General features: G+C 43.8%; 1 protein-coding gene across 7 annotated transcripts in view; it reads right to left on the reverse strand.

Moving 5' to 3' along the window:
• Positions 1–7,465, reverse strand: part of MAPK9 (mitogen-activated protein kinase 9) — a 38,478-nt gene extending 31,013 nt beyond the window's left edge. For 5 of the 7 annotated variants that reach the window (XR_013391917.1, XM_028718208.2, XM_028718210.2 and 2 more), the window contains exons 1-2: positions 7,343–7,465; positions 3,671–3,883 (exon numbers count right to left, since the gene is read on the reverse strand). The gene's annotated coding sequence lies outside the window, so the exon portion shown is untranslated. The remainder of the gene's footprint in view (positions 1–3,670; positions 3,884–7,342) is intronic. The other 2 variants (XM_028718205.2, XM_028718207.2) reach the window with 2 other exon arrangements.
• Between the last annotated feature and the right edge of the window lie 3,268 nt (positions 7,466–10,733).

A 10,733-nucleotide genomic window follows, 5' to 3' on the forward strand; every position in this document is an offset into this window, starting at 1 on the left:
GTGGCCAGCATGACTAAGCCGCTTCTGGTGAACCAGAGCAGTACACGGAAACGCCGTTTACCTTCCCGCTGGAACGGTACCTACCGTATTTATCTACTTGCACTTTGACGTGCTTTTGAACTGCTAGGTTGGCAGGAGCTGGGACCGAACAACGGGACCTCACCCCGTTGCGCGGATTTGAACCACTGACCTTCTGATCGGCAAGTCCTAGGCTCTGCGGTTTAACCCGCAGCGCCACCGGCGTCCCACATAATGACTGACTATTCCCTCTCTGGTAGGAAAGAAAGAGTACTAATCCGTGCTCAGTCTCTGCAGTAATGATATGGAGGCTACCTGCCACACCTAGTCTTAAATTCTAGCTCCAAGTTGAGGGAAAAGAAAGAGAACAGCTGCCACTAACACCACACTGTGGAGAGGCACCACAATATTGAGGACAGCTGGCTCTCCTGGCTACTCCCTATATTCCAGGAATTGGGGAAGAGTGTTCACTTTGTGTAACAGAACCTTTCCTCGGAACTGAGGGAGTGTCCTTAAATCTGGGATTAATAAAACTCCCATAAAAATCACTGATTTTTATACACGGACTTGTAAAGCACTGTACAATAGATATAACAGAATTTGCTTAAATTATCTGTCAACATATTGTTACACTGAGGTCTCAGGAGGTATAAAAACTTTGAAGTCCCCATTTTATTTACGTTACTTGTTTCCAACATTTGTAGACCATTTTTCACCATACAAACTCACAAAGCAGTTTATACAGCAATAAATAAAAACAATCCATCAGCCAAAATAATTATCATATTTAAAAAAACAGCAAATGTAAAAATGAAGGTTTAATAAATAGGCACAATAAACAGCACAGCAACAACACAAACCTCTGACTTAGATCATGTTAATCAAATCAAGCATAAGTCTAGGTGAACAGAAACACCAAAGAGGTAGCCATTTGTAGGGACGGACATATCAATCTATTTCCTCTGCAGGTTTAATGCATATAAAAAAAGGGTCAGTCTCATCGTGGTGATGTGTGGATTTTATATCCTTTGAAAATCCACCTTTTTTCAGGGGGAAGGAAATTTGTATTTTCAAAGTAGTCCAATGATCACCTTTTTCTTTCTTCTTAAAAAAAAAAAGAACATTTCCCAGACCAGAGAACAACTCACTAGCAGTACCTCTGTCTTGCCAAAATTCAGATTCAGCTTGTTGATCCTCATCCAGCCTATTATCACTTCTAGGCACCAGTTCAGCACTGATCCAGCTACATGTGGTTCTGATGGTATGGACATACAGAGCTGGTTGCCCAGCATCACCACTAAGATGGTTTCAGCTAGCTCTGCCAAGGAAGCTGTTGAGCAGTGGGGTGAGGATCCCTGTTCTGTATCCATGACCCAACACTAGGTGCATTCCCTTTACCCTGGTACCCAAGGACACTGGATTACTGGGACAGTTAGGCTAGGACAGTCAGGCTCACCCAGCTCTATGTAATGCATACCTGGTTAGCACCTTAAGATGTTTTATTATGCACCTACCTGGCATTCAGCAATAGCACTTCAAGATGGGAGGGTTGGCATGACTACCTAGGTTCTATTGACAGGTAAGTGTGTGTGGTCAAGTGCCTGCTGCCTACTTTCCCTAACATCATCCCTCCCCCAGTGTATTCCAGGGAGTCAATATTACCCTGCCTGGGATTCTGTTGATCCCTTCTCTCCGCAATACAGTCAGCCAGGCACATATCTAACATTCCTTATCTGCTCTGGATCACCAAAAGAGTCACACAAACTGCTAATGCAAAAAAAGAGTGTCAATAAAAAGTACAACTAATAAGGCACAGTGGAATATAAAATGACAACTGCTACCAAAGGTTCTTGTTAGAATTTCATTGCAGAATACATGCAATATAGAATAGAAAAGACAGACAAAAAAGCTCACTAAATACAGAGCCAGTGCAAAAACTGGGCATTATAATTTAAACAGTCAGATCTTAGTGGTGTACCCTGCACACACACACCAGTACAACCAGCAGCAATAAACACTCATAACACTTTCAACCCAGTGCCAGCATCTTACCCACACATTATTTGCTGCCTACTTAACTGGAAGTTACAGCACACACTGGCAGTTACCAAAGGCTATGCTTTGGTAGTAACCTGGGGATAATCTCAAGCTTTTACAAAGCTGCACCAGTCTTCATATTAACTGTATACTTAAAGCTGAAATCCTATTTTGCCCATTAATAAATCCCATTGGGGCTTAATTCTGAGTCTAGGGATTTATCCAGACTTCTTTATTATCTTCAAGGGCTAGGTATCGGCAAGCAGGATGGAACACCACTGTTTTAAGCATAGATTCCACTGTAGAAGACCACCAAGTTAAACAAACTGGTGAAGGAAAGAGAAAGCGGAATCTCATTTATGCACATTACAAAGTACTTCCCCTTTGCTGGGGTGGTCATTCAGTCTCTGCAACTGTTGTTCAACCCTTCTCTGATGAAGATTTGGCCAAAAGGCCAACAGATGCATTGTACTTTATCAAACACGGAATATTTACAAAATGGTGGCATAGTTATCATAAACAGTGTGTCTGATATTAAGTTTTCTGGGCTGTTCCATTTGCAGTGGTTAGCAAGTCTTGCTCTGATGTAGCACTGAACTTCTGAGGTGCCCAGAACACCTACAAAATACAGCCCACGACAAGGAACAAACCCCAGCCCCCAGATCCAAGTTCAAGAGGGGGCTGGAACTCACCATGTTGTGCTTCCAAGGTGTTTGGAGAGCCCCAAAACACAGAACAATACAAATGAGGCTCAACAGTCCCCTCAAACTTGGAGCTGGATGCAGGAGAGATAATATTCACATTATGTCTCCAAAGCATGCTGCAACTGTAGGGACAGTTCCCCACCCCCCCACCCCCAGCTCCAAGCTCAGGAGGAAGAGTTTGTCACATCAGTCAGAGGTGGCATGGACACTCACCCCTGATCATTCCAAGCTGCAGAAGCAGACATAAATGACTAAAAGCACTTCATCCTGCACAAAGAAAACTAGCACATCAAGGAGAAGACTAGAGTTGAACACTTCTCACCAAATCTAGTTTTCTATGTGATGGTAACATTTTGACATGGAAAATCATTCATCCACCAGCTGACTGAGACAGAATACTGCCCAAGACCATACTTGCCACCTTATCTTTTCTTTTCCTCCATCTGTTAATAGGTGGGCCCAAAATGTCTCATGCATGTCAAAGTAATTTCTGCGGGAGGAATTCAATGCCTTCCTCTTCCGATCCTTCCATCAGCACAAGCCTTTCTGCTTGCCAGAACAACAACCCCCCTCTCCTCCACCCACCCACAGTTCAAGGGGGGGGGTGTTCCTGACCCTACAGAACAAATTTGCGGTTAGTGTGCCAGTAGGACATCAGGTTAGTTGAATTTGGCCCTAGTGTCTAAAACTGACATAGGCAGCTGTAGAAGTACTGAGAAAGAATCTGATAGCATATGGGGAGATTATAAGAGTGAAAAAACAGATCTTTTAAAAGTGAAACTTATCATTCTTTCTTGTCTAGCTACCACAGGCAAGCAGAATTTTCATGCAGGCATGGGCAGAGAATTTCATACAGGGAGGTAAGCAAAAGAGAGAAGGGTCACTCCATCCTTCCTCCTTCTCCAGCTCACCTTGTTTTCTTCTGGCTACCAAGGAATGCAAGTCCTTTCACCTTGCCCAGCACAGAGACCTGGCAAAGGAAGTGTTGAGAGTCCTCCTTCTCCTCTGCCAGTCCACCTGATAGAAGCCTTTTTCTTTTTCTATTAGCCTCTTAGTAAAACAGGATTCCTGGCTAGCTGCTTTTCTGGTCTTATATAGGCATTTTCTGTGTGCTGAAGTAGGTTCTAGTGAACAAAAGTTTGTATCATACAAATATTAGTCTTAAAGGTGGCACAATACTCTTATTTTTTCTTTTGTTTTCCTTCCTCATTCTCCCCTCTCCCTCCATTTACTCTGTTGTAACTTCCTGTACATATTTGAAGGCCTTTTCTGTCATCTAGAATAATTAAATGCAACAAATATATATCTTACCATTGCCCTATTCAGGCATTATTGCTGCTGCATTGAGCATTACAGGAATGGGGGTGCATCAAGTAGCTTCACCTGCTACCATCTATGCAAACAGAACAACTATCTATATCAACACAGCTTTCACACATATAGCTGTAGGTACAAAGAGTCTTTCATTTGATGACTGAGGAAATACTAGGGTATTGGGCACCTTGATGCATCCCTGCAATGACACTAAAAGGGCTTATATTGCGGGGGAAATAAAAACTCATAATGCAACTGAAATTTTCTTAAGTGAATTAGATTTTAGATAGTTTAAAAATTAACTTTAGTCACTGTAAAATGTTTTGCACATGATGAAAATCTGCACATAGAGGCTCCCAATATTACCCAATTCAGATTTATTTAATGCACATTGTCAGTGTGGCTAGGAAATTGGATAGCAACACTTTCCAAAAAATATTTAGCTAAAGTGGTAGCTCAGGTTAAGAATGCTTCCAGGTTAAGAACGGACCTCCAGAACAAATTAAGTTCGTAACCAGAGGTACCACTGTACTTGTGTATAAACATAACTTACGAAGTGGCTCTAAACTAAACATTAACAAACAAAATGGCTTCAATCCTATGCACACTTCAGTGTAATTCTCAGTGAACTCAGTGGGACTTCTGAGTGAACTTGCATAAGACAGAGTTGCACATCTCATAGTTCTTAGAAAAATTTCATCAAATGAAGCTAAATGTTGGGAAAGTCAAAACAGAAAAGCAATGAATTGATCTGGTACAAATGCCACACTATGCTAATCTATGGCTTAGCATGAATGCACGAGTGTGTGGACTCTCAAGACATTACAGCCACTTTGCCCCTCTCTAGTCAATCTGCTGCTATGTTGAGTTAAAGTATGGCTTGGCTTAGTGTGTCATGTGAACCTAGGCTCATGCTTTAGTTCTCTGCACATTAACCATGAGCAGTAACCAATGTTTGTCCTGCGATTAACAGCTCAAGATTTGATTGGGAGAGCTAAACCATGAGTCTGGAGGATGACCAAGGCTTAGCTTAGCACAGCAGTTGAATGACCAGTGAGGAATACAGCAGCTTCAATCTCCTCTTTAAAAGTCTGCACACTCACACATTTGTGCTAAGCAATGATTTTGCTTAGTGTGATGTACAAACAGGATAGCACATAGTTAAACTGTGGGAAATGTTATCACAAGATGTAGTGATGGCCATCAATTTGGATGGCTTTAAGAAGTATTTAGACAAATTCAGGGAGGTGAGCAATGGCTCCTAGATATGATCATGACATTACCTCCAGTATCAGAGGCAGTATGCCTCTGAATATCTTTTGTTTGGGGTCACAAGTAAGAGAGTGCTAATGTGCTCATATCCTTCTTGTAAGCTTCTCATAGGCATCTGGTTGACTTCTGGGAGAATAAAATGCTGAACGAGACAGGCCTCTAGTTTGATCTTATGTTCTTAGGTTAGAGGTGCAGTTCTACCGTGTATATCAGCTGCTTAGACTGTACTATGGACATTTATTTTTAAAACTTACATCCTACCTACTTTCAGAGGAACTCAGTATATGTTTAACATATCACAGTACCAAAACAATATTTCACATTAAAACTATCTACAATATATATCTAACAGAAAATGTATTGGATTTGAATATCCCTGATTCTGAACAAGTAAAAAATACCCCAGAATCACCTTCCCTTTCTATTAAAAAAAGACTAAACAGAGACCCTTCTCACAAGAACATGAATACAAGGTCGGTAATAATGCACTTTCAAATGTAAGAAGGGATGTATAAAGGGCAATAGTAAAAAAAGAAGCAGAAGAAAAACATGTTCCCTATATGTGACCAAAAAAATGCTCTTAACAAAATAAGCTACCAACAAGTATCATGTAAGTTAGAAGGCAACTTTTAGCTAGCATTCTTAATAATTTCAGTTATGTGTTGGCACATGAAATGGAAAAGTGATCTAACAAGCAGACGTCTCTTAAAAGGTAATTTCTCTATGTGAGGGGTATAATTACACAATCCAACACAACTCAAACTCAACAATTTGACAAGCGGACAGTACACCATACTAATTTTAAAGCACAGTCATTCTTACCCAGAGAAGTATGACATCAAGAGGAGCACTAGTGGCAACCTATATGTGCTATTCAATTACATTAAACAATAACTGCTGCTTGAATTGTTGATTCCCCCTCTCTCCTTTGGCAATAATTTAAGAATAGAACAGTTTACTGCGCCTTCGAGATGGGACAGGGGATATTCAAAGAAAGCTTGGGCAGAAATCCAAAACACATTTCCTTGAAAGTACATCCTACAGAAATCAATGGCTTCTGCTTCCAAGTAAACGTGCAGAGCTGGGTTGTTAACCTCCACCTTCCATAGCACAGATTAGATAGCTCTGTTCTGGCATTGAAAATGTGTACCAGGACTGTTGCAAAACGCCCGTCTGAAAGCTTAGCAAGGGCAGGACCAATGTGCTCTTGGGGGGCTTGGTTTTCCATCAACGCAATCCTATGCGGGCCTGCTTAGTAAAAGTAAGCTCCGCTGGATTCAATGGGATTTGCTCCCAGGCCAGTGTTTAGAGAGGGTGGCAGCTCATAACAAACCACCACCACCACCGGGACCCTCCAGTCCGACCCCTGCGTCAGAGCACGAAGAAGCTGGTCCATCCCTGGCATCTCCTGCTCACAAACCGCAAAGGACGAGACTCACTGCGGCAGCAGAAGGGGGTGAGCAGCAGGAGGGAGGCGAGAAAGGCGCAGGTACCAGCCAAGCCGGGTCAGCCCAATGCTGTCAGGCGAGGAGATGCCACGGGAGCGGGGCGGGAAGGACCTCCTGCGTGTTTCGCGACCCCTGAGAGACGACCCCCCTCCCCGGGCGGCACCAGACCGCTTTTCCCCGGGCGGCTGCTCAGGAGACGAAAACGAGTCGTGGGAACGGGGGGCGCTGGCGGGGTGGGAACGGGGGGGGGGGGGGCTGAACCCGGCCGGGGCCTAAAGCGGGAGCCTCCGCCGCCCCCTCGCCAGGGGCAGGAGGAGGAGGAGGAAGGGGGGCTGCCAAGGTGGCGGGGAAACTTTCCAGCCGCAGCTCCGGGTGGGGGAGGGGGGCTGAAGTCATCACGCAGCCGTCTGCGGGGGTCGCCGCCGCCACGCTCCCCGCACCCACCCACAACCCCCGGCGCCTCCTCCCGGCGCCAGCCCCGCTGGTATCCCTCGGCCGCACCCACAGCTCGCCCGGCCCCAAGCATGCCCGCTCCGGCGCCCGCCTCACCTCCTCGGAAGCCCTCGGGGGAGCCACTCTGCCGCTTCGATTCCTGACCGAGCTCTCGGAGACGCTCCAGCCGCAATGGCCTCCCTCGGTCCCTCACAGGCCGCACCAGGCCCCGAGCGCGATGACAGGCAGCCGCCGCGGCCAATCCACGCCGACATTCTTCGAGGGTCGGCCAACCAGTCTTTCGGAGGCGGGTGTTAAAGGCCACTATATAAGGTAAGGAGTGACAAGCGCCTTCCTCGGTGACTGGGCGGCAGAGGGGGGGGAGGGGTGTGTGCTTTGAGGTAACGTCACCTGCCTGTGCGAAAGTGAGCGGATCCAATATTCACATAGGGTGACACATATGGAAGGCCGTTTCCCTAGTATAATACTGTTAGATGAAGAAGACAAGCCAGCAAATGATCGCATGGCTGATGTCAGGCTTCCACATAATTTTGTTTTTCCGCTCGCTCTGAGGTGAAATGACGTTAAGCATGAATGAAGCACTCGACACACACAGCTAGTTGCCCCACTCCGCACAGCAGTGGAAACGTCATTTTCATATATCAAAACGCTAGGAGAACGGATTAAGTGCGACGTGTTTGCTTTTGAAATGTATTTATATGCATAAATGTCCTGGACTTTGCAATCCCAGCAAAGGGCTGGAGCCGTCGGGTAATCTGCTATTTACCACAATAGGATATTGGAAAAGTGTGGCATACAAGGGTCAGTGACAGTGACATTTGAATTTCGTGCTGGTATATCAGATATGAGGAAAGGAGTTTGAACATCGTCATCCACTGATAGAGGAATGCACACCCAACTGTGAAATTAATCTATATTATTTCCATTACAATGAGACACCTCTATGAAAAATGGCATCTGGTAATTTTATCCTCACCAAGCATGAGATTCATCTGGCAACAAAAGAACACTAAGCAGATGTTCATCCTGCTCATTTGACACAATAGCAGGAAAGAGAAGGCTGCTTCTTTAAGGTACAGTTTTTTCTATATGGGGGTGGGTATGCATTTAACAATAAAGATCCAAAACATAATTATACACTATACAACTTACATCACTGGTGTAAAACACTGCAAGGTTTCAAAAAGGGCAGCAGCACATAAGAGGAACCCACATAATTTATCCTTCTGTAACTTAAGCCTTTGGGGGTAAAAGATAGCAACTCTTTAGGGTAATTCCATACTGTATGGAATGTACTGTATGGAGTGTAAGATTTCTTCATATGACATTTTGTGTATTAGCTAATATTATTTGAACTCCAATTAACATTAAACCATTTGTTCATTAGCTGACTTGATCCTCCTAATTCAAAATAATCAGTAAGTATACCGCTGCTAATTTAAATGCTTACTGTTTACTATGTTTTAAAAACTCTGACCAATGTAACAATTTTGCAACCTTACAAACAAGTGTTTTTGCTAAAAGTATGAATTGTTTTTTCTGGCAAATGACCTGTGAACAGTGTTACATGAACAATCTAACTGAGACAATTCATTGATAGACTTCCTCAAATAAATGTCTGCAAAGCAAGACCAAAAGCAAGTGTGCATATGAGGTTAACTATGAATTCACCAGTTGTAGGTCAGCATCAAGCCCATGTGTGATGCTGTAATGCCCATGGGAATTTGCACTTAGCTATGGCAACACCCTAATAATTTGTTCCTTGTTCCAAATTGAACATATACAATTTGTGAGGAAGACAAATGTCACAGAAATCCTTCTTTTTACAAAGAGGATGAATATTATGTTGCATCACATGGTCAATAAATTTTGTTTTCAAACTCAACAAAGTTGCCAACTGACAACAGTACTTCAGTAGCTGTTTCTGCTTCTTTCTTTCTGCATTTTCTTTCAGGAAATAGGGTCCCATAGGGTCATCGTTCCCCCCGTTTGTGGTGTTTATTTTATATTATGTTAAAATTCATTTACACTTTGTGTTAAATACTGCCTTCAACCATTTACAGTTGTGAACAACTGGACTTGACTGTCAGGGGTCCTTTACCTTTACCTTTTTACTGTCCCCTGAGGCAAGGCAAGAGAGCTTCAGCTCCTGAGGTTAATTTTTGTATCTCTAGATCAGGTGTGGGAAACCTCTTCCCTATGGGCCAGTCTTGGCATGCCAGACTTCCCCATTTGGCCCACGAGGTTATTTTGGGCAAGCCGCAGCCAGTCACCCTAATCCTGATGTCATACAGGTAAGAGTGGGGCTTGACCAATCATATTGTACAGCTCCTTTAAAGGTAAAGGTACCCCTGACTGTTAGGTCCAGTCATGGCTGACTCTGGGGTTGCGCGCCCATCTCGCTCTATAGGCCGAGGGAGCCGGCATTTGTCTGCAGACAGCTTCCAGGTCATGTGGCCAGCATGACTAAGCCGCTTCTGGTGAACCAGAGCAGTGCACGGAAACGCCATTTTCCTTCCCGCCAGAGCGGTACCTATTTGTTTACTTGCACTTTGACGTGCTTTCGAACTGCTAGGTGGGCAGGAGGTGGGACCAAGCAACAGGAGCTCACCCCGTCGCAGAGATTCGAACCAGCAACCTTCTGATTGGCAAGCCCTAGGCTCTGTGGTTTAGACCACAGCACCACCTGTGTCCCACAGCTCCTTTAGTCCAAACATAAAGTTTATTTTGTTTACCAAATGAGAAAGCAGAACTATCAGTACAATAAAGGGTCACTAACCTATTCTGTTTTATTGAAGAGGTTTTTAACCGAACTTTAGCGGGTGGGGGATAGAGGAATTTGGGTTGTCTTTCATAGCACACTTCTGGCTGCTTTACTCACATGAAGAAATCTGTTTTGTAAAAATGTTGTCAGATAATAAAACTCTGGAAAATCATCTTCAAAATGATACAGAACATGTTAACTATATGTGAATATAAAAAAATAGGTCTGCAGATTGACCCTTAATCTCTTCTATGGGACAGCCCTTCAGGAGATAAGACAAAAATGGGCACAGCCAATGCAAAGTGCTCTTGCCAACATGTGTCCCCAGGCACAGCAATGACTCCACGGGCACCTCTAAGGATGTTTACCTGAGGAACCAGCAAAAACTGAACACTACAGACTATGAGATAAAAATAATAGTAGTGGGGGTAGAGGAAGAAACAATAGAAGAACAGGATGTTTTAATTAAAGGAAAAACATTCTGGAACAGGTTTTGCAGGGGAACAAAGAATGTAAGCTCACTTTATCCCAAATCCCAAGGCTTTTGAGGCTGCCAGTGAGCTTCAACTAGTTAAATAAATTGAAGTCACTAAGTAGCAGAGAATCTACATCTCATGTGCAGTCTCTCAAAGTTAAAGGAATTTTATCCAAAAAGGGACATTACTGTACAGACTGCTTATTCCCTTCAGTGAGCTGTAGCGTAAAAATTGCTACTTTGAAAAC

This window comes from Podarcis muralis, chromosome 2 (genome assembly GCF_964188315.1).
Source record: "Podarcis muralis chromosome 2, rPodMur119.hap1.1, whole genome shotgun sequence".
NCBI classification, from domain to species: domain Eukaryota; kingdom Metazoa; phylum Chordata; class Lepidosauria; order Squamata; family Lacertidae; genus Podarcis; species Podarcis muralis.